At 46.1% G+C, this 24,866-nt stretch overlaps 1 protein-coding gene across 5 annotated transcripts in view; it reads right to left on the bottom strand.

The window, feature by feature from the left end:
- MYOT (myotilin) overlaps positions 1 to 24,866 on the bottom strand; it is a 546,673-nt gene that overhangs the window by 521,579 nt on the left and 228 nt on the right. The gene's annotated exons all lie outside the window — the stretch shown is intronic.

Here is a 24,866-nt window from a genome sequence, read left to right on the forward strand (position 1 = left end):
TTTATCGCTTTATCACAGTTTCACTTAAATGGTTTCATATTCAGTATCTCATTAATTTCACTGGGACAAGTTTTTCCTGCTTTATAACGATGCCCCGACGGCCTCCCGGTTATCCCTTTTACCTCCCTATCTGCAGGGGTATGCTGTCAGGCTCTGCAATGCTCAGGATCTCTTTCTTCACTCTGGTTCTCGTGCTTCCCAATATTTCAGGCTTCCCACAATCGGTCTTCTCTCTCCATGCGACCAGTTAGGGTTGTGGGCACAGGAGGTCTCGTCCACTCCCCCACCTGGATGGTTTTGGCATAATTCCCCCGGCGCACGACCCACCAAAAACCTGTTGCGGTCATGCCAACACTGGGGTTATGATTCCCTTCTCTGCGGTTTCTCCGTCCTCGTAAATGCCGGATCTCCAGCTTTTTACTTTGACATTCAGGACTTCTCTGAAAGTCGCTGTCTCTGTGGCTCTCCTTCGGTCCACCTCTCCAAGGTGTGATAATGTCAGTGGGCTTCCCCTGCTTACGATCCTTTCTCTCTCTCCTTGTTCCACTTGTCCCAGTCAAATATACGTCTCTCCTTAAACAGACCTCCTCTTTTCCTTTTTCATATTGGTTTGTTAAAGCATTGCCTTCAGCCAAATATAAAGATGGCACATTATTCTTCATTGCAGGTTTTCCCATGTATGCAGCTATGGTACGTGATCTAGGAAGTTCCTTGTAGGAACGGGAGTCCTTGTTCCCTAAGGGGGAGTCTCTCCCAGTGAGGTCCCACTTGCCTCAGTCCCTAGGGAGGTTCTTTTGGAGTGGGCTCATCTTCCAAGTCTCAAAGGGCGAGGCTCCCCCTTGGGGAGAAGGGACAAATCCCTGCGATTCATCACAGAAGCCAGTGCTCGTCAATGTATTGGTCAGTACTTATTTTCATTAATGAAGGTCAATCAGTATAGGCAATAGGGAATGTCTTCATCTTCTGAGACCAATGTCAGTCAGTACTGCTCTTTAACCCAGCGGCAAGTGAATTGATGATCTCAGCTGAACGCGCTGGCCGTCCTTTGCATGCATGGCGAGAGTATCCCCATATATCTTCAAAGATAGTCCTAGACGTTGGCAATCCGATGATCATTTCCGATGTTTGAAATGTGTTGAATGAATGAAAGTAAAATGTTAATTTTGCAATAGGAAAAGTAATTCATATGGGTCTACTCCAGTAGACTTCCCACTGTGGGGCTAACTCCCCTACAAGTGCCCAAAGGAAGTCCAGGGGAGGCGCAAGGCTCTTTAAAAAAAGTTTTAGGGTGACTGATTTTCCTAGAAAATATAAGCAGTTATAGCTTGGGGTTGGGGGGCCGAAACCATATTTTTACGGAAAGGGGGCGCAGTATAAAATGTTTGTATAGCACTGGTCTACACACGTGCATTCTGCACACCTTTCTTTGAATGGTTCAGTAAACAAATTAGTGAGTGCTTTCTTTGTTTATGTTTTGCTCTTTTCCAACATTAAATGGCATGTCTATAACTTTCCGTCTGATAAAAAAAAGCAACTCTTTAAGTGTATAAACATCAGTCACCCTGCATGCATATTGCCTCCAGTCTGTGTAAGGAGGGGGTCCCAGGAGGGTGATTACTGTACATAGGGTTTGTTTGCATTGCCAAACAATAATGTGCTCTCTTGGGAAATTCGGAGGGTGGCACTTTACCAGGATCACTGCTGACATTTCACGGGTGATTGTGCAAATATCTTCTGGTAGAAGAGCCCACATGCCGCACGTTAAAGTGCTGCATTATAAAACCATTTCTTGATAAGAAAGATGCCAACCAAGGTGCACTTGAAAAGGTCTTTGGGCACCCACAGCCCCCGCCCCCATGGACCACTCACAATGCTCGCGGGTGTCTTAAAATGTGCCCAGTGGATGGGCACACTCATGGTTAGGCCAAGCAGGACTCAGGCCCCCCTCCAATAACATATTCTTGGCTCAGTCCCTTTCACAGAGGCTGCAGAGGATGTCACTGTACACCTCGATAGGGCATATAGAGGTGATGCTGTGTCACAGATGGTAGATAGGCGCAGCCCAAGTGCAGGCTGATGTCATCACAAGCCAAAAGGGATCTTACACAGAGGATCCTGACGCTAGCTAGCATACATGAACGCAGTGTCCCCGAATGATCATATACCAGAGCTCTGGCATTTCTTTGCATCTGAAAGGATTCTGCCAACTGTCTTTTCACAATATGGTGTTTTGCCTAAAAAGCAAGTCCAAGCACCCTGCTTTCCAGATCTATGTTCCCACACACACGTTCCAATCATTTCCATGCCAGGGGGGTCTAGGCCATGGTTGCCTCATGTGCCAATCCTAGAATGACACCAGGAAATGTAACATCACCCCACTTTCCAGTTGCTGTTTGTGGTGCCATCTCTAGGGCTGTAGACCATGCGCTTCTTGCGTGCTTCCTCTGCATCATCAGACTCCATTGTATATCTTCCAGGTCTAGTCCTGCCAAGTGCCTCTCTGCTTTGGTGCCCTTGTGGAAACTGCCTCTGGAAGAGCGCACTTGCTCATAAGACTGCCTTTACCTATGTGACACCAGGGCCAGACGCCTTTGTGAACCTGTGAGTCTCACCCCCCCTCCCTGAAAAAGAGCAAAATCTAGTTTCATAAAGTGATGCAAACATAAAAGATAAATCATTCCTTTCCAGGGCATCTTTAGAAATCTCTAAACTGGTGCCGACTCAACAAACTTTGAACCAATGACATGGCCGGTCAGTCTTCTCTGGAGTTTGAAGGTGTCCAAAGGCAGACAGCATGCTGCTTTGAAGTGAACAACTCTGTGCAGAGGACGCCTCATTTGCTGAATGCTCTCCTCTTTGTAGATAAAATACCAAAGGAGATTAAAGCTGGGATATCGATTTCTGGTGAAGATCAAATATCTTTGTTCTTGTCAATTGCTTCTTCTAATAAGACAACAAAGAATAAGCCTTGTCCGCCCAGCGATGGGGAAACACATACAATGCACTGAGAGCGCCAGGCAACACAGCATCCTAAAATGGGGCAGAGTTTCATTTTCAATGTGTTAATGAAACTAAAATAATCTGTGTATGCAGCTAATCAATGTGAATGATATCTTTAAACGTACGATTCGGTGGAGGTAGAGGTAGGTGAAGTTGGGTGGGGGTAGAGGTAGGTGAAGTTGGGTGGAGGGATAGAGGGAGGTGGAGCAAGAAGACAAATCTACTGGCTGCTTTAAGAGCCCAGCTCTGGTTACCAGTCAGACACGGGGCATGAGCAGGGGGTGGGGGGTAACAGGGGAGACACGGGACATGAGCAGGGGGTGGGGGGGAAAGGAGGGAGACACGGGGCATGAGCGGGTGGTGGGGGGGAAAAGCAGGGAGACACGGGGCATGAGCGGGGGGTGGGGGGGAACGGAGGTAGACACGGGGCATGAGTGGGGGGTGGGGAGGAACAGGGGAGACAAGGGGCATGAGCAGGGGGTGGGGGGGAAAGGAGGGAGACACGGGGCATGAGCGGGTGGTGGGGGGGAAAAGCAGGGAGACACGGGGCATGAGCGGGGGGTGGGGGGGAACGGAGGTAGACACGGGGCATGAGTGGGGGGTGGGGAGGAACAGGGGAGACAAGGGGCATGAGCAGGGGTGGGGGGAAAAGGGGGGAGACACGGGTCATGAGCGGGGGGGTGAGGGGGAACAAGAGAGACACAGGGCATGAGCGGGGGGTGGGGGGACCAAGGGAGACACGGGGCATGAGCAGGGGGTGGGGGGGAACAGGAGGGAGACACAGGGCATGAGTGAGGGGCTGGGGGGTAAAAGGGGAGACGTGGGGGGTGGGGGAACATTGGAGACACGGGGCATGAGCGGGGGTGGAGGGGAAGGAGGGAGACACGGGGAATGAGCGGGGGGTGGGGGGCAACAGGGGAGACACGGGGCATGAGCGGGGGGTGGGGGAACAGGGGAGACACGTGGGCATGATCGGGGTGGGGGGATCAGGGGAGACAAGGGGCATGAGCGGGGGGTGGGGGGGAAAGGAGGGAGACACAGGGCATGAGCGGGAGGTGGGGGGAACAGTGGAGACACGGGGCATGAGCGGGGGGATGGGGGAAACAGTGGAGACACGGGGCATGAGCAGGGGGTGGGGGAATGGGAGGGAGACACAGGGCATGAGCAGGGGGTGGGGGGGCATGAGCAGGGGGTGGGGGGTAACAGGGGAGACACGGGGCATGAGCGGGGGGTGGGGGAACAGGGGAGACATGGGGCATGAGCGGGGGTGGGGGAAAAGGAGGGAGACACGGGGCATGAGTGGGGGATGGGGGAAAAGAAGGGAGACATGGGGAATGAGCAGGGGGTCAGGGGCAACAGGGGAGACACGGGGCATGAGTGGGGGGTGGGGGGGAACAGGGGAGACACAGGGCATGAGCAGGGGGGTGGGGGGAACAGGGGAGACATGGGGCATGAGCGGGGGGGTGGGTGGGAACAGGGGAGACACGGGGCATGAGCGGGGGGTGGGGGGAACAGGGGAGACACGGGGCATGAGCGGGGAGTGGGGAGCAACAGGGGAGACCCGGGGCATGAGCGGGGAGTGGGGGAAAAGGAGAGGGACACGAGCCATGAGTGGGAGTGGTGGGGAACAGGGGAGACATGGGGCATGAGCGGGGGGTGGGGGGAAAAGGAGGGAGACACGGGCCATGAGCGGGGGGTGGGGGGAACAGGGGAGACACGGGGCATGAGCGGGGGGGAGGGGGGGAACAGGGGAGACACAGGGCATGAGCGGGGGGTGGGGGGAAAGGGAGGGAGACACAGGGCATGAGCGGGTGGAACAGGGGAGACAAGGGGCATGAGCGGCAGATGGGGGAAAAGGAGGGAGACACGGGGCAAGAGCGGGGGGTGGGGGGAACAAGAGAGAGACACGGGCCATGAGTGGGGGGAATAGTAGGGATACACGGGCATGAGTGGGGGGTGGGGGGGAACAGGGGAGACACGTGGGCATGAGCGGAAGTGTGGGGACAAGAGACAAGGGGCATTAACGGGGGGTGGGGGAAAAGGAGGGAGACACGGGGCATGAGCAGGGGGTGGGGGGGAAAAGGAGGGAGACACAGGGCATGAGCAGGGGGTGGGGGAACAGTGGAGACACGGGGCATGAGCGGGGAGGTGGGGGGAACAGTGGAGACACGGGGCATGAGCGGGGGTGGGGGGAACAGGGGAGACACAGGGCATGAGTGGGGATGGGGGAATAGGGGTGACACTAGGCATGAGCAGGGGTGGGGGGAAAAGGAGGGAGACACGGGGCATGAGCGGGGTGTGTGGGGCAACACGGGAGACACGGGGCATGAGCGGGGAGTGGGGGGGGAAATGAGGGAGAGACGGGCCATGAGCGGGGAGTGGGGGGAACAGGGGAGACACGGGGCATGAGCGGGGGTAACAGGGGAGACACGGGGCATGACCGGGGGGTGGGGGGAACGGGAAGGAGACACGGGCCATGAGCGGGGGGCGGGGGGTACACAGGAGTCACGGGGCATGAGCGGGGGAGAAAAGGAGGGAGACACGGGCCATGAGCGGGGGGTTGGGGGGAACAGGGGAGACACAGAGCATGAACGGGGGTGGGAGGGGAACAGGGGAGACACGGGGCATGAGCGGGGGGTTGGGGGGAACAGGGGAGACACAGGGCATGAGCAGGGGGTGGAGGGGAAAGGGAGGGAGACACGGGGCATGAGCGGGGGAACAGGGGAGACAAGGGGCATGAGCGGCGGGTGGGGGGGAAAAGGAGGGAGACACGAGGCATGAGCGGGGGGTGAGGGGAACAAGAGAGAGACACGGCCATGACCGGGGGTGGGGGGAACAGTAGGGAGACATGGGGCATGAGCAGGGAGTGGGGGGAACATGGGAGAGACGTAGGCATCTGCGGGGCGTGGGAGGAACAGGAGAGACAAGGGGCATGAGCGGGGGAAAAGGAGGGAAACACGGGGCATGAGCGGGGGTGGGGGGTAACAGGGGAGGCACGGGACATGAGCAGGGGGTGGGGGGAAAAGGAGGGAGATACGGGGCATGAGCGGGTGATGGGGGAAAAGCAGGGAGACACAGGGCATGAGCGGGGGGTGGGGGGAACGGAGGTAGACACAGGGCATGAGCGGGGGGTGGGGGGAACAGGGGAGAAGGGGCATGAGCAGGGGGTGGGGGGAAAAGGGGGAAGACACGGGACATGAGCGGGGGTAAAAGGGGAGACATGGGGCATGAGTGGGGGATGGGGGAACAGGGGAGACACGGGGCATGAGCGGGGGGTGGAGGGGAAAGGAGGGAGACACTGGGAATGAGCGGGGGGTGGGGGGAACAGTGGAGACACGGGGCATGAGCGGGGGGTGGGGGGAAACAGTGGAGACACGGGGCATGAGCGCGGGGTGGGGGGAATGGGAGGGAGACACAGGTCATGAGCAGGGGGTGGGGGGGCATGAGCAGGGGGTGGGGGGAAAGGAGGGAGACACGGGGAATGAGCGGGGGTGCCGGGGAACAGGGGAGAAACGGGGCATGAGTGGGGGTTGGGGGGAAAAAGGAGGGAGACACGGGGCATGAGCGGGAGGTGGGGGGAACAGTGGAGACACGGGGCATGAGCGGGGGGTGGGGGGAAACAGTGGAGACACGGGGCATGAGCGGGGGGTGGGGGGAATGGGAGGGAGACACAGGGCATGAGCAGGGGGTGGGGGGGCATGAGCAGGGGGTGGGGGGTAACAGGGGAGACACGGGGCATGAGCGGGGGTGGGGGGAAAAGGAGGGAGACACAGGGCATGAGTGGGGGGTGGGCAGAAAAGAAGGGAGACATGGGGAATGAGCGGGGGTGGGGGGCAACAGGGGAGACACGGGGCATGAGCGGGGGGTGGGGGGAAAAGGGGGGAGACACTGGCCATGAGCGGGGGATGGGGGGAACAGGGGAGACATGGGGCATGAGCGGGGGGTGAGGGGGAACAGGGGAGACACGGGGCATGAGCGGGGGGTGGGGGGAACATGGGAGACACGGGGCATGAGCGGGGGGTCAGGGGCAACAGGGGAGACACGGGGCATGAGCGGGGAGTGGGGGGAAAAGGAGGGAGACACGGGCCATGAGCGGGGGGTGGTGGGGAACAGGGGAGACATGGGGCATGAGCGGGGGGTGGCGGGAAAAGGAGGGAGACATGGGCCATGAGCAGGGGGTGGGGAGAACAGGGGAGACACGGGGCATGAGCGGGGGGGTGGGGGGGGAACAGGGGAGACACAGGGCATGAGCGGGGGGTGGGGGGAAAAGGAGGGAGACATGGGGCAAGAGCGGGGGGTGGGGGAACAAGAGAGAGACACGGGCCATGAGTGGGGGGAACAGTAGGGATACACGGGGCATGAGCGGGGGGTGGGGGGGAACAGGGGAGACATGTGGGCATGAGCGGGGGTGGGGGGACAGGAGACAAGGGGCATTAGCGGAGGGTGGGGGGAAAAGGAGGGAGACACAGGGCATGAGCGGGGGTGGGGGGAATGGAGGTAGACACGGGGCATGAGCGGGGGATGGGGGGAACAGGGGAGACAAGGGACATGAGCAGGGGGTCGGGGGAAAAGGAGGGAGACACGGGGCATGAGCGGGGGTGGGGGGAACAAGAGAGACACGGGCATGGCAGGGGGCGTGGGGGGAACAAGAGAGAGACACAGGGCATGAGCGGGGGTGGGGGGAACGGGATATCCACTCCTTGGCCCTCCGCAGGCCACCGTGAGGGGATGGCGTGTCTCCTGGCAGTCTGCAGCAGCATGGGACGGGTTGTATGCAGGGTCTATGTTGCCTCAATGCGAACAATAAACTAAGATGGCGGGCGTCACTGAAAATACGACGCACTGCACGCTTCGCCGCAGCCAATGGAGGGCACATCACGCAAGCCGCTTGGCCAATCCCTGTCCGCGGAGTGAAAAGGGAAGTGTGTCCGCGAAGCGGACACAGATATCACTAATTTTTTCACTTACATTTTTGTCATTTTTTAAAAAGCTACTGGATGGATTTACACCAAATAGAAAAAGCACGCTTTCGGGACCAAGCTGCCGCTCCTGCCGCAAATTTGGTGTAAATATGTCCAGTGGTTTGGGCTGTAGGCTTGAGCAAAGTTTTTTCCCATTATGTCTATGGGAAAAAAATAAGTTTTGGGACCCCCCTATAACTTTGTCCCCTGGACCAAACCTCACCAAACTCTGTAAAAAAATTCAGAGTGGGCCATATACTTTTTTTGCAAAGTTTGGTGAGGATTCGTCCAGGGGGAGCGAAGTTATTAACCGCCCAAAAAGTGCTCTTCCTATGGAAACAGCAACTTAACCATAACTACATGGCCACTTCCGTGGCCATGTAATATATATGTGTGTGTGTGTATGTATATATATATTTTCAGTGAAAAAACATTGTTAAAGGGATTTTACGGTTAAGTTGCACTAATAAAAATCTTTCAAATTCAGTGAAAAAACTTTTTTAAATGGACGTTATTGTTACAATGAAAACTGAAACCCTCAGAAATTCACTGGTTATGGTAAGCTAAGCAACCATAATTCGCACCACCACTGTGCACTGCTAAGACTAACACAGAGGACATCAAAGATGACATCACAAATGTCATTTATGACATCACTGAGGACATCACATATGAAATTAATTTTGATGAAAAGTCCCTACAAGATGTCAGGGGTGATCGGGAGACCTATCATGAACTACTTAATGTATTAATTAATGTACTCATCTAAACAAAACATTATATTGGAGTGTTGTTAATACAGGAACCTAATGCATAAATGCACATAAGCAATGGCTGCAGCATGCACCATAGAAGTACACTATTTTTAATCTGGTAATTTTGGATAGTAAAATAATGAATGCTGCCTTATCAGAGTTTTGAGTAATGTTCAACATGTAATAAACATACAAACAATACATATGAATACCCACAATGCATAAAAATCAGAGGCACATTCAGGGAAACTAAGAAAGGAAGAAAGAAACATCACCAGAAAATGTCATTAACCTTCATAAATAACAACCTTGCTTACTAAAAGTACTTCACCTTTACCACATATCCCCACTAACTTTCTTTTACAATGACAGGAAAGAAGCACATTGCCAAAGACAAAAACCAAAAAGAATACCCTTCACATCCTACAAAGTAAGTACTTTTGTGTACCATGTATATGTATGTAATTACAACAGCACTCTTTTCAAACCAACATTTCTCTCCCTGAAACTCATTGTACTGCACCATTCAGACTCTTCCTATTCCCATCTCAACAAGACAATTGCAACACTGAATGTTTTCCATAAAGAGGCCAATGCCCCTACTGATTCAATCACACCACTACTGCCTTACTCACTATCTCAATGCCATCACACATCTACAGACTCTTACTCTCACAACTTTCCTAACCACCTCACAATCAAAAAGCACTGTGTTAAACTCGCCAATCACACCCACACACCCATTCACAATACATGCATATACATCGCACAACTTTCAAACCCAAACTTTTTCTTTTCCCCAAAGACACAACAAAATGCCTACTATAAAGCAACTCTGTAGAAAAGAGAGGAAAAATAGAACAGATAAGAATAAAACCAAACAATATAGTCATCCACCTCTAAAACAATTTATAGAAACCATTAAAACAAAAGAGCTAGTAACACCATTATGGCAAAAGAAACCCTTATGGAAAAAACATTCCCAACAAAGGTTCAACCAAATGCTTCTTTCACCGAAACAAACCGTCCAGTGTACAAATGGACATGCAGCTCAATGTGTAACATGTGCCAATAATCCTTTAAATCTTTACGATAATTCCTCAATCACTATGTGAAACCAAAAGACAAAAGTAGAATGAAAACTTTACAAACCATTAACACCTGTCCAATCTGCAGCCACACTGGTCTACAAGGACATTTATTAGCCTGCATTTCGGGAACTGCTTGCAAAAGCACCTCCACCAAAGCAAAATGTTAAAAACACACCATTCTGCTATACGGAATCGTGTGCATAGACTATACTATGCAAAATGTCCTGCTCTAGAACTGCAACATTTAAATACAATTCTCCTACATGGAACAGCTAAGCAACTGCTTCTAGAAATGGAACACATCCAAAGTAAATACTTTGGAGCTGAAGTTGACTTAGAAAATTCTGTAACTTCAGAAAACATCACCGAAAACCTCATAAACACCAACGTCCTAGCAAAGACTTACAAAACAAAATAGCTAAGTTTCAACACGTGTCTGCTGAAATATCAGACAGGTATGTGTCTGTTGTCGCAGAACTTTTAATATAAACAGCACAACAATAGTAGATATAGCCCACAAAATAGCAGACAATGTGCAATCCCAATGGTTCCAATTAGCTTTATATTTAAAAGTAGAAAGTAAATACTAATAACTGACCCCTCAATAATTTGCTCATACTGCAACACAAAGCTTGATAATAAGCAAATGCTGTCACATGCTATCACTAATACATTAGAAATATTCCCACTTCCAAAAGCTTTTCAACAACTTAACTTGTATGAAAGCATTATAATCCAAACAGTACACCCATTTTAAGCTATAATAGGCCTTCAACTGAAATCAGCCAAACTACCTCCATCCGAGTTACAAAAGGGTATCTGTGGAAAAGTAACATAATTGCCTTTAGATCTTAAAGAAAATGTAGAAACTCTAGGAGCACAACGACCAACAGATCATTCTTTGATTGTACTAGTTAATGGTGTACCAACAAAAGAATGTGGCAACAACTAGTCATCTTAAACAAAGTTAGACAAGCCCTACAATATCTAATAGAAAACAATCAATACTACAGAGATATAAACATAGAGGAAACCTTAAGAGAAACCACCCAAATTATTCAAGACACCCCAGCAGCTGGCCAATTTGAACGTGTAGATCCTGTTACTGCAGCCAACATTATAGACCAGTATACAATTCACCCACTACACTCCAAAGACTCCACTGATGATGCATTAGAAACATATCAAATGCATTAAGCCAAATTATCCCCAATGAGCATATGGGGTAAAAGTATAGAAGCTTGTTCTATTCCTCTACCCTTTCCTGCAGGAAAAGACGGAAGATATGATGAAAGGTTCACACAAATTAGTTCATCAGAATATTGATCTTAAAGAATGTATTCTGAAGACCCCAGATTCAGACAAAATGTTGAATACATTTTCCACCTCCTCTTCAACAGTGAACTAGCAACTCTATGTTATGGAGTTGCACACTCATTAAAAACAGGCTCTAACCTTATAAACATGTCCGCTAGCCAACTACTAAAATAAAAGACAAAGATGAAGTTTTGCAATCTAGTATAACAAAACTCTTGGCAAACATGCATGGTACAAAACAATACTGGTACCAACATCACGCTGATGTATGTTGTATGCTAAAGAACATAGGCTGACCCACATGGTTGTTTACTTTATGTTGTGCAGAGTACGCATGGGATGACTTGCATGACGTCTTATGCACTGCAAACCAAAATAAAGACTGAATAGATATAAAAACAAATTGAGAACTCTGTTCTCTTGATCACGTCAATGTATCAAGATACTTTCACCATCGCTTCATTGCCCTGCTGCACTTTATCTGCAATAAAACTACCCCTTCGCTCAGAGAAGTACAACACTTCTTTTGGCGAAAAAAATACCAATCTAGAGGAGCACCACGCATCCATATGCTTTTGTGGATAAAACATCACCCAAATTTGGCCATGATAGGGACATCACTGTTTTACAGTTTATTGAAAAATAAATTACCTGCAACATCCCTTCAGAAACCACAGAAAGTGACCTACATACACAAATCTTATGCCTCAAAAAACATCAGTGTGGCAAATACTGCCAACGTAGATCTAAAAACAAAGGCAAATACTATACCAAATGTCGCTTTGGCTTCCCCAGACCAGTTTCCACAAAAGGACAAGTAAATAGTTTGATGTCTTCTGTTAGACACAGCGTAAAAGCCAAATCCCCTAAAAACACATACAACATTAAAAGGAACGAAGCATCCAAGTACATCAATGATGACAATGCAATCATTGCCTTGTTATGGAATGCAAACATAGACATACAATACATTGCAGACAGTTCCACTGCAGTTGCAAGATATGTCACAGCCTATCTCACCAAAGATGAGAAAACAGAGCTAAAAGACCTCTGAGAAGACATATCATCTGAGAAAACTCTATCACACAAATTGTACAGCTTTGGTATCAAAATGCTCAACCATAGAAAATGTAGGTGCTATGAAGCTGCAGACTGTTTAACAGGTACAGCCTTACCTGGCAATTCTGAACACATTGTCTGGCTGAACCTTGGTCAAGCCTCATCTAAAAAAAGAGTACTAAAATCCTACCAAGAGATAAAAAGCCTAACCACAAATGATCCAAACAGCCAGCACATAAAAAACATGATTTAATTGACACATACTACTCAAAAATAAGTACTGCTTTGGAAAACATGTGCCTGAATGACATTGCCCAAAACTACACCTACAAAAACAATGTCACACCAAATGGACAACTGGCAAATATTCAGTCTCAACCATTTGAAGGAAGCCTAGTGAAACTCACAATACCCAGTATAATTAATCATATAAAGTTATCATTTAAATGTCCACAACATAGAGAACTGTATTACATAGCCCTATTCCCATTTTTTAAACCTTTGCGATAAGAAGAAAAAATATTAGCTGACTATGACTCATTTGAAGCTGCATTCAAAGCAAATGAAAGCAGTATACAAAATGACAGTTTCAAACAATACAAAGAAATGTTGGACAATGAACGCCATCAAGAGGAAGGTATTGAAGCTCAACTAGATAAAGACACTCCTTAGGGCAGTCAACCTTCCCTTATAGGAAGCCACAAACCACTTGGAGACCCATTCATTATAAATGAAGCAGAAATAGCCATGACTGAGGTAGAAAATACCATGTATCAATATAAATAATTCGAGAAAGACTTGTCAGTGCTCGCATCACAGCTAAATGAACAACTCACAGTGCATCTGGAAGTCACTCAAGTAATTGAACATGGTTTTAAGCATAAAACTAAAACCTATAGCTGTAAAACCTATAAACCTCTGCTCCTGTATGTAAGTGATGAAGCTGGTTCTGGTAAAACATTCTTTATTAAAATAATCAGCAAATGTCTAAAAATTAACAAACAACTATTTTGGCTGTAGTAACAGCCCCCACAGGTTTAGCTGCTTACAACATAGGAGGTGTAACTTTACACCAACTACTGCTCCTCCCTGTAGAACACCAAAACAAATGAGAATACTACAAATTATCAACAGAAGTTGCTACTGAAGTATGCAGAATTCTGAAACAAATTAAACAAATGAAACAAATGTAAGTGCTCCTTATAGATGAAGTAAGCATGGTCTCCAACCTCATGTTGTTTTTAATTAATCTCAGAATGCAAGAAGTCTTAAAAACCAACTACGAAGAACTGTTTGGAGGAAAACATGTAATTGTTTTTAGAGACCTACAGTTAAAACCAGTAAAGGTCAAACTATTTTCAAAACATCAGGACACAAACAATGCTGTATTACTCTAAGCAGCATTGGAAATGTAAATCGCTGGCAACATTTTCACTACAAAGAACTAACTCAAAACATGTGTCAGTCTGCAGACATAACCTATGTTAACTTTTCTATACGCATTAGAACTGGTCTGCTTACTAAAGATGCAAAATCTATCTTAAATAGTAGACTTATCCATGAGCTATATGGTCAAAACACATCTGCTCCTGATGTCATGGAACCATTACTTCAACAACTTCTGAAATGCATGTCCTTAATGCCAACCCTTGCAAGCTGTAGTTTATTCAATGAGACAATGATGAAAAAAGAAATGCAACCCATACTGTCATATCAGCTCCACGAGCAAGATAGAAGTGCATGGCATGACACTTCCTATGTGTCAACAAGCAACAGCACTACTAAATAGCTTTGAAAAATTGATCTCCAACACAGTTGGATTACAGAAAATATTGAATTTGTGTCTAAACTGCAGAGTCATTCTGAAATGTAACCTTGACGTAGAACACGGTTTAGTCAATATAGCAATTGGTACCGTGGTTGGCTTCCAAACATATCCACATGACAACAACGTTCAGTTTGTCAACACCCACTATGACAAACTTGCAGAAGTTAAAAGAATTGGCTGCACAATAGCATGTTTCCTTCTTTTTAAAGACATGTACATATGCAGAGACCTATTTTTATATCTCTTGCATATGCTGTCACTATTCACAAATCACAAGGTCTAACCCTAGATCAAGCATTGATTGACATTGGCAGCACAGGCTTTAAAGAAGACATGAGTTATATAGCGTTTTCACATTAGCGTACAATCAAGGGTCTATTCCTAGTTAACTTTGATGCAAACAAACTCAACTCTGACATTTCTTGCCTGCTGGAATACAAGAGGCTATGTGCACAATACAAGCCCCCTTCTAAATATGAAACCTGTACCTCAAAAAAGGAAAGCTTTAAATAGAGAACTAATACAAACAGAGTCTATAACAGATTTCCCAACAATACTGCTAAAGAAACAACAACCGACTCCTTCTACATCAAAAAATAAAGACACAAAATGCTCTAGTTCAAAGTCAACTGCACGTCCATCAGAAAACAAAGACACAAATGTCTCTTCGCCAGAAGAATCTGCAGGCCCATCAAACGATCCACAAACAGAACTCTCTGGTACATTTAAATTCAGCAGCACAACTGAAGTAAATTGTTATGCTAATGTAACAATCAATCTTCTTTTTCAATTGCCATCAATTGTTCACAACATTTACTTAAACGGCTCGGACCAGTTCTGTTTGCAAATGCTAGTGCTTCATAGAAATGCCACAAATAATCCTGACAACACTTACAGTGTCTCAGGTATAAGGCAATAATTGGGACTACTGTGCAGGAATGGTAAAATTGGTATTACCCAAATTGACCTTTTACAATTGACCTTTTGCACAATTGACCTAATTATAGTGCTCCTAATTGACCTTCTGCACAATTGACCTTTAAATTATGTTAGTTATTTTATATATGTATTGGGTTGGTTTTGGATTATAAATAATATAAGGGGATTGAGTGGAAGGATGCGGGGGGTTTTGGATTGGGTGCAGGGTTGCGGGGGGTTTCCTCCTGCATATATGTCCTAATTGGCCTTCTAAATTAGGTAAATTCTCCCAAGGTCAATTGTGAAAAGGTCAATTAGTACACAACCGTAAACTTTACCATAAGCACAGGTGAAGATCCACAAGAATTCCGAATTTACTTACTAGAAGTACTGGAAACCAAAAACATCACTATGAATGAAATCTTCCAGATTTCATACACGTGGAAACATACATGCACTCTCTGCAACCATGTTTCACAAGAGCATATCCATAATGAACGATTTTTACATGTATCCATACCGAATTCTGTATCCATTGCATTTCACTAACTTTTGCAGAATGCAAATCATGGCTTATTACGCCGTTCCACCATACAAATATTCTCAAATAGCCTATATGTCATACTAATGCTTTTAAGGTAGAATGCAGATAGTACCAAAAATAACTGTAAACTTACAGGCTTCACACACGGCCAAGTATCTCTTAGAAAGAAAACCTTCACAACAGTCAGGAAATTATACCACACTAGTGCCACAACCACTTCAGGACATTATACTGCATATGTCAAAAAATGAAGTGGTTGATTTGAATGCAACGACACCTCAGTTACTCCAAAACATAGGTTACCAGCAAATCTAACAAATGCGTACTTAATATTCCTTCAACCCAAATTTAGTCACTAAACTGTACCACAATTAACAGTTAGATTATGTCAACATGTATCTACCTAAAAAATACCCTCCATTGCAAAACACTTAAAATATGTCATCACAATTCTTATACGATAAAACATCTTCTAAACCCCAATTTAGTTTTAATGCGCCAACAGGTACCTAACTATTTTAAGCATTTGCTTAATCACAACATACTTCAAATAAATATACTATCACAGTAATCCAGTATGGATTTTTCCCCAATGACCCAATGATTATTTAATGTCAATACAACAGCAGTGTGTAATACACTAACGCTGTACCAAACATAGTACTTAGAATGTACTGTTTATGAGGGTCTAAAAAAGTCCATGTATATGTAAAATTGAATACAATGAAAGCTTTATAACTTCACTGCTTAAGAAATTATACCCTTTTTTTCCACTGAAAATGAACCAGCGATTCCAGCTTCATAACGCTATGGAACTAAACTATACCAAGTATAATCAAAAACATATTCTATAAGCCCTATCTGCAATTGTCCTACAATCATAAGTACCATATACAGTTCAATTATATCATTCTACCATATTACAAACACTTTATACTCCCACTACATTACCTATAATTACTATACACATATTACTACTGTGGTGGCTGTGGCTGGGGGCCAGATTCTTGGGGGCATGGCCTGTGGTTATGAACCCAAGGATCTGGCTGCTCGCTACAACCACCACAATATAATTAACCATATAACAAGTATGAACCATACAGTGTCAACTAATAAAACTCACCATTAAACCCCCTGCAATCGAAATGATGTCCACGGACAACGAAATTGACTGCGGACTCAGCAGCATCTGCAAACCCTTTTTTCCACCTACACTAACAGCTCCATATCATCTTCCACTCCCCTACCCTTTCCAAACCCTTTTTCACCCACCAAATAAATCCAAATGTGTTTCCCAAGCTGTTCGCGAACTACTGCGGTGTCCACAGACTGCTATGACACCTGGCCAACTTTTTCCACCTACAAAAATAGCACCATATCATCTTTTTTTCCACTCCACCATCCTTCCCAGCCTCTCTTTCCAACACCAAATAACCCACCAAAAATGTCCAGAGTTTTTCCCCACTGCAATGTCTGTGGTCAGCCGTGACTGTCCGCAGATACAACATGGCAGGCGTTTCAGAAAATATGACGCACCTCACGTCGGAATGAGCCAATTTGTAAGAAATTTTTTTATCAAATTAATCATTTGATCGTTCTTTACATGTGCAAACTGACCTACTGTGCACTTTGCCCACATACTTTTCAAAATACTGAACACGGAGCACAGGGTTTGCAGGGGAGTCCCCCGTTCCTCCTCTACAGTATTTTGGGGATTTGGGGGTCCTGGGATGTCCCCTGCTACCTTAACATTGGAGGCAGGGGACCTAAAAAAAAGGAAAAAGGAAAAAAAGACAAAGGGTTGCCGGGGAGGCAGAGGTGAGCAAGCAGGTAAGTAGGGAGGTGGGGGTGGTGTACGCTCTGTTTATCGGGTGCATTATGTAAAGTGACTCGCATCATTGTAGGATTTGGGTTGATTGTTCGTGTTATTCCCTTGTTTAATATGCAAGTTTAAAATGTTGGCCCGAGCAATTATATTGCAGTCAGTTTACCCCAAACAAATCTAACACGAACAATCAACCCAAATCCCCTCACTCCTTTGGGAAAAACCACAGAGTTCGGGACCCGCCCCCTATAACGTTGACGCCCCCAGCACGAAACCTCACCAAACTTCGAAGAATCAATCTGACGGGACCATATACTTTTTTTGCAAAGTTTTGTGAGGATTCGTCCAGGGGAGGCAAAGTTATAAGCCTGCTAAAAGTGCTCTTCCTAAGGGTTGGGCAACTTAACCATAACTGCACGGCCACTACCCACTCAGAGTCCGCAGCCACATGTTTTTGCTTTGTGAAAGATACAGTGAGCTAAAACATGTGGCTGCAGACTCTGAGTTGGCACATTCCCACAGAATAGGTCACCATGCTGTGCTCTTTCTTGCAGAGGGGCGCCCTGAACTTTTTTTGTATGTAAAAGGAACTTGGGGTTGGTCAGGCGGAGTACCTAGGGTTAGCCAGATGTGGACCCCTTGCTCACTGTGCTCAGAGAGGCACACCGCCAACTCACTGATGCGACCCGTCTAGGCTGAAACAAGTGTCTGGGGTTGCTGTTGGTACTCTTGTTCAAAGGAGGATTGCCATTAACATTTTGTGCTGGACTGCTCAAATGGGATGGACAAAGACTGATATGCAAATGGATATTCCTCCTTTGTGAAAGGTACAGTGAGCTAAAACATGTGGCATCAGACTCTGAGTGGGCATATTCCCACAGAACAGGTTATCCTACCGTGTTCTTTCATGACGTGCTGTTTGTGAGCTATAATTTATGAAATGTGTGCAGTAGGTGGGGTACTGCAGGAAAAAACCTGTGCAGTGTACAAGGTAAGTGGCTGGTATCCTACTGTCATGAATGCAATCTGTGCATGATATCATATAATGTGCAATTGTATGCTATGGCATGCGTAATGCACCTACACACACGTTTAACAAAGTGCAATGAGACAAGGGATGGGGGACAGAGGGGAGACAGAGACAATGAACCTACTAGGACAGGTGTGACTTACATCACCCAAGTGCATGGGTGGGGCGAGGTGAAGGTGCAGTACATGGGTAGGAGAAGAAATGACAATTGGTAAAAATACGGGCCGATTTTGCCAAGTGCACATCAGGTGGTGCAGGAAGAGTTAGGAGTACAGAAAACAGTCCCCAAGTGCTGGGTTTGCTAGAAAAGCAGTGCAGGGGATCGCCTCATGGTGGGAGGTGGCAGGGGCCCAACATCACAGAGTCACCAGGTAACCAGTGCAGAATCAGTTTACACCAGGCAGTCAGCCGGGGAGAGGAGGAGAAGAAGCAGATGCAAAGAGAAAGGCTTTGGGGTGCTTCCGGAACTGGCAATGGTTCTCCTTATGTTTCAGGGAGGCTGTTGCAGAGGAAGGCCCCAGCCAAAAAAAAATCATCTACCACCAACTGGTTGCTTGCAGAAGCAATTGACCCTGACGGAGTTGGAGAGGGATGAGGGAAGAGCTCGAGCACTGAGATATATAGTAAGTGAGAGAGGAAGGTATTGAGGTCCCAGCGCCCAGAAGGCCTTGTGCATAATACAGAGGGATTTCACCTTATTCCTCACAGCCACTGGGAGCTATTGCAGACATTTCAGTGCAGAGGAGATACCATCCCAAGTTGCACAGTCCTCTTCTGGATGCGTTGCAGAGGGCAGAGCGTAGCAGCGGGCAGATTTAAAAAGAGCCTGTTGCAATAGTGCAGCCTAGCCAGAAGCACAGCTGTGCAGACAGTGACCTTTTGGAAACTTGCTTTAGGTTGGTAAGATACCTGCAGTGCTGCTTTTGATGGTGTATCTTTACGATTTATGTAGGAGATGGGTTAGTGGGGAAAACATTTTGTAGCATTGTCGGAAGGAAAGTAGAGAGCTCCTGTTTCGATATTACAATATATGATATGGGTAAATGAAAACGTTGCAAGCACATACCACTGAAGTGCCATTTGATGCTAGGGGATGGGAAAAAAAGACAGTATGCTTTTAAAGAACGTAATGGATGCTCAGTGGCAGAGACCGTGTGCAGAGGCACTTATAACACAGTGGTAAACATACTGCAGAAAAAGTTTTCATACCTCAATTTTATGGTGATTTGGTGCGAATGTGGAGGCTTGTGAATGGCCAAATCTTGCAATCTTTTACTAAACATTCTACTGCACGTGGTTTCCAGTGACAGGACACTTGCAGGTGGATTTTGTAACGGTACCTATGAAGTGTTGTGTAGAATTGATGAGGTTAGATGCCAACGTCTTGGATGGCATTGGTGGAATCGTGTATGCCAATTTGCCCGTACCCAATGAGGTAGTGGTGGAAAAAAGATAGTGAAAAGCAAAGAAGGACTTCTCCTGCTTTACTGTGGTGTGGCCCTTGTGGTACTTTGGGAATCGCACGTGCCACAATCTGCGCTTCTCACCATGCTGGCCAATAGACATGGGACTTTGGGGATTATCCAATCAGGTACTGTGGGTGTGGTTCACAGGAAGGGGCAGTCATACTGTTGTACATTACTCTGCGTAGTGAGGCTGGCTGACATGGCAAAACGTATTGTCTTGACTTTGGGTGATGCCTTTGTGATAGATCTGCACAAGTATGCCCTGGAAAGACACTTTGATGACCATTTCGGTTTGGAATCCGTGGACGTATTGTGGAACGCTGTCTACGAGCGCAGTTTCGCCGACATGCATGCACTGCACAAAGACTTGGCCATTTTTGGTACTGCCGGTGTCATCATCATCCACTACGGCGGCATGCATATGGGTTATGTGTCTTGTTTAGGTTTGTTCCGTCGACTAAAGAGGTTGCCAACTCTAGTGAAGAGGCTTTTTCCCATGGCCAAGGTGCTTTTCTCATCCATAACACCACAAAGAGTATGGGACAATGCTCCTGAATGTTGTTCCGAACCAAATACAGGAAGGTATCTCATCAACAGAAGCATGTTTACTTTGTTGTCCGCTGGTGGGATGTTCTTCTGCAACAATTACCTCATTAGTTGTGGAAATGCAGAGTTGTTCCAAGCAAATGGCATTTCGTTGTCGCCCATTAGTAATGCTGTTTTGTTTGCCCGTTTACAAGATGCGATGAAGAGTTTACTGTAACAATGTGAGCATAAGAAAACACAAAATCAAATAAAAACCAAAAAAATGTGTTTCTCTACAATCAAGTAGGATAGGTTTGAAAGGGAATCAAAAACATGCTTGTGGTAATATGGTCATAAGGTTCTGACTTTGCCTTTGGTAGGCTGCCATGGAAAGGTAAAAGGGGCTCTGTACGGAGCCACACCTTCTCTTTCCATGGTGGACATCATGGAAAAGGATTTTCCTTCCTACAGCGGGATGCCGCTGTAAGAAGAAAAATATATTTTTTAGCACCCGGGTTCCCGCATTGGGAACCAAGGTGCTAATGGCCTTCATCCCCCATTGCAGGGGCTGCAATGGAGGATAATGCTCCGGAGCTCTCATTATTTATTTATTTATATATTTGTAACTTGCCGAAACCCGCTTGCATCAGGGCGCACACAGACATTCTTCTCTTGGTCCGATGACTTGGGCTGGCTGTCCGTTATCCACCCATTCCGGTCACTGGAACGGGGGATGAACATCACATTATTCCCATTAGCATAACACAAAATGCCAATGGAAATGTTGGAAAAACCTATTGAGTCTATGTACTTTACTGAGAAATGTAAAGTAGATGGAGTCTATAAGATTTATTTTTTAACTGTGAAAGGTGGATCCTAAAGGAAACTTTCTTTTGTTTCTTTTAAAAAAAAAATTGCAGGAGAGGTTAGAATGTAAGGTGAGGAGGGAAATGAGGGAAGAGGCACCAAGCACTAATATGGAGAGGCATGTGGACATGGGAAGATGTTGGGCGTGTGTTACTTCTAAGGTAGTGGGCAGTGTTTTGCATGCTCCTTCATTGCAGCTCCAAACGCACATCGAAATTGCTTTCTCCTGCAGAATGGTGTGTTGCAGTATATACAGAGGACTGTTGCCTTCCAAAGATATGGATCAACAGCATCTTTTATTGCTTTCAAGGTAGCTGGTGGGATTTTGTGTTCTACAGAAGTAGGCTGTGTGGTTATAGTACTGGTTGAGGAAGGTGATGTGGAGGAAGACAGCCTACTACTTGCTAAGAAACGAACAATCTTTCTGAGAGCATTGCTGTAGTTGGATTTGGTGTGGCAGCGCATGAAGGTGGTCCCGTAGGAGTAATGTCCAGGTAGTCCGCGACTGAGTATAAAGTTGCACTCAGTGCATTTCACTTTTGTATCTATGGCCTTGGTACATTCCCAACACTGGTAAAAAACTGCCACACCGATGATTCTCTCTGGGTTCTAGAGGTAGGCACTTCCTCTACCTCATATTCTTGGTCCTCTTCATTGTCTTTTGGAATACTGAGCTTTTTCTGTTGTGTGGGTCCTGCAGCTGGTGGTGGTGGTGGCTTTTGGGGAGGAGGGATGGCAATAGCTGATGCCATTTTTAAGATAAATAGCAGTTTTGCTAATATTCTTCAAGTATGTGCTTTGTACTAGATTGTTAATGGATAATGAGTAAAAATAGGTGTAGGAGCTCTGCATGGGTACATTTTGAGCTTGAAAGTTCCTAGATCAGCAGAAATGCAGTACCGAACTGTCCCTGAAGCAAGGACCCGAATGCGAAGTGCAAACACGTTCATGGACACGACATCATGCCACCCCCAAGGGCATGGTCACATAGCACTGTCCGGAAGGTCCAAAATGTCCTCCGACGTTCACAGACGTTGACGGAAGCAAAAACAGTGGAAAAGTATAGAAGTGTTAAAAATGATGCTAGAAGGTTGAAATGGCAGAGTTTTAAGGTGAAACGTTGTAAATTGGACAAAAACGTTGCTATATTGGGGAAAATATGACATTAGTAAGTTCTAGGAAAATAGCATGCACTGGTATAAACCCATGGAATTCTCTAAAAAAAATGTGCTAAAGAGACGTTATGGTTAAGTTGCACCAATAAAAACCTACACAATTCACTGAAAAATCTTTGGTAAAGAGACATTATGGTTACGTTGCACCAATAAAAACCTATACAATTCACTGAAAAATCTTTGCTAAAGAAACGTTATGGTTAAGTTGCACCAATAAAAACCTATACAATTCACTGAAAAATCTTTGTTAAAGAGACGTTATGGTTAAGTTGCACCAATAAAAACCTATACAATTCACTGAAAAATCTTTGTTAAAGGGACTTTATAGTTAAGTTGCACTCATAAAAACCTATGAAATTCAATGAAAACACTTTGTTGAAGGAACGTTATGGTTAAGTTGCACTAATAAAAACCTATCAAATTCAATGAAAAAACATTGTTAAAGGGACATTATGGTTACAAGTAAAACCGAGAAATCTCAGAAATGTGCCATTTATGGCAAGCTAAGCAACCATAACTTGTGCACCACTCTGCGCTGCTAAGTCTAACACCCAGGACATCAAAGACGACATCACAAATGTCATTGGTGACATCACTTATGACATCACATATCTGGCCCACTTGTTTTTGTTCACTGAAATATCTAGGCCAGGTGGTTTTATTCACTGACAGAATATTAAAGTTCAAAAGGTGCTGTATATCTAGACGTTAACCTTATCATATGTTCTTAAAGTGCTTTCCTTAGGGTTTGGTCTCAACTCATAGTGCACATTCATGGGGCAATAGCAGGCCTCAAACACACAATTCATTTGTATACATGAAGATAAACTTTAGTGCTATTAACATTTTCTGATGATGCTGTTTCTTTCTTCCTTACTTTAGTTCCCTGCATATGCCTCTGATTTGTATGTATTGTGGGTCTTCATATGTATTTTTTGTACTAGCACAAGTGTGTAGTAAGTCTTGAATTGTCAGCTAGTTATGACATGTTTGACATTACACAATCACCCCTGACATCATATAACCAACATTATAAACACAACCCCTTGAAAGGACTTTTCATCAAAATTTCACATGTGATGTCATCAGTGATGTCATCAATGACATTTGTAATGTCATCTTTGATGTCCTGGGTGTTAGTCTTAGCAGTGCACGGTGGTGGTGCGAGGTATGGTTGCTTAGCTTACCATAACTGGTGAATTTCTGAGGTTTTTCGGTTTTACTTGTAACCATAATGTCCCTTTAACTACATTTTTTCATTGAATTTCATAGGTTTTAATTAGTGTAACTTAACCATAACGTCACTTTATTGTTGCATCTTGAAACACTTGTATACAGACAGGTTATAAATGCCACAACATACCATATCATATCATAGGCTAATCGGGTATAGAATGAAAATGGTGCCTATTGGTTCCTGCCAAACGCTTGACCAAAGTTGGACTCTAGCCATCAATACGTTTCTTTTTTTTGTATCCCATAATGCAACGAAAAAAAAAGATCAGCATATATCAGAAACGGGTTACCCTTGTTAAGCTTATTCATATTTTTGGCAGTTATCTAACTTTCAAGAAAACATAGACCCTTCCTCTGCCCTTGGCTTCTAGCAGCGTGATAGGCTAGGCCCGGGCTACAAAGCAGTGCCTCTGCTGGGCCTGCCAGGGGACTTTAGGCAGCCCCTACAGCTCTCCATCTCAGAAACACATTTCAGATACGGCTAGCCCCTGTCCACTTAAGGCTCTTCCAAAGGAGGCCATGGAAGTGAGCTAATTCAGCTGGCCTCTGCATGGGTGCCAACTGCACTACGCAGCTGCCATGGCAACTGCACTACGCAGCTGCCTCGCGAGCATAGTAACTACTTTGCACTGCAGCGAGACTACTTGTTACTTTGTTATGGAATCACGGGAGCGTTCTGAACTCGATTGCACGCTAGTTTAGACATAATACTAAAACAATGGTTTTAATTGCTGCCTGTAAATAAAAGATTACCTCAACTATTGTCGCCCTAGCGCATGGCCCTAAAAAAGCCCTTTAGCGCGGCCTGTGTTTGAAGGTGTTCGGCGATTACCGCGAGCTCCCTCTGCGCAACAAATTATAGGGGGATTACCCGGCATTTGTCATGGAATGAAAGACACGCGATTTCGATGACTGTGGCTACTAATTGGGTTGGCCGGGCCGCATTCCCTTGAAGAAATATTTCCTGGCCAGGCGTCTAATTTTACCTCCGCGCGCGGGACTGAATGGCAGAACAGGTGCGAGCTATACATCAGGCTGCCTGCCTGTCACGCAGCCCTGCAAATTCAAACCTGAGTAATCATTTCAACTGCAAAGAAAAGCATATTTTTTCCAATGTTCACCTTTAGATTACATTTTAATGAAGGAAAATTGCATGCAACCGCCAGAGCTGCGCAAGCACTGTAAATGAAATGCGTCACTGTGGTTTCGCTGACATGGAATGTCTAAATCCGTGACCCCTTCCCTCCTTGCCGAAATGGTCCCGGCTAT

The sequence above is a fragment of the Ambystoma mexicanum genome, chromosome 3p (assembly GCF_040938575.1).
Source record: "Ambystoma mexicanum isolate Mex_15411 chromosome 3p, UKY_AmexF1_1, whole genome shotgun sequence".
Classification (NCBI taxonomy): Eukaryota; Metazoa; Chordata; class Amphibia; order Caudata; family Ambystomatidae; genus Ambystoma; species Ambystoma mexicanum.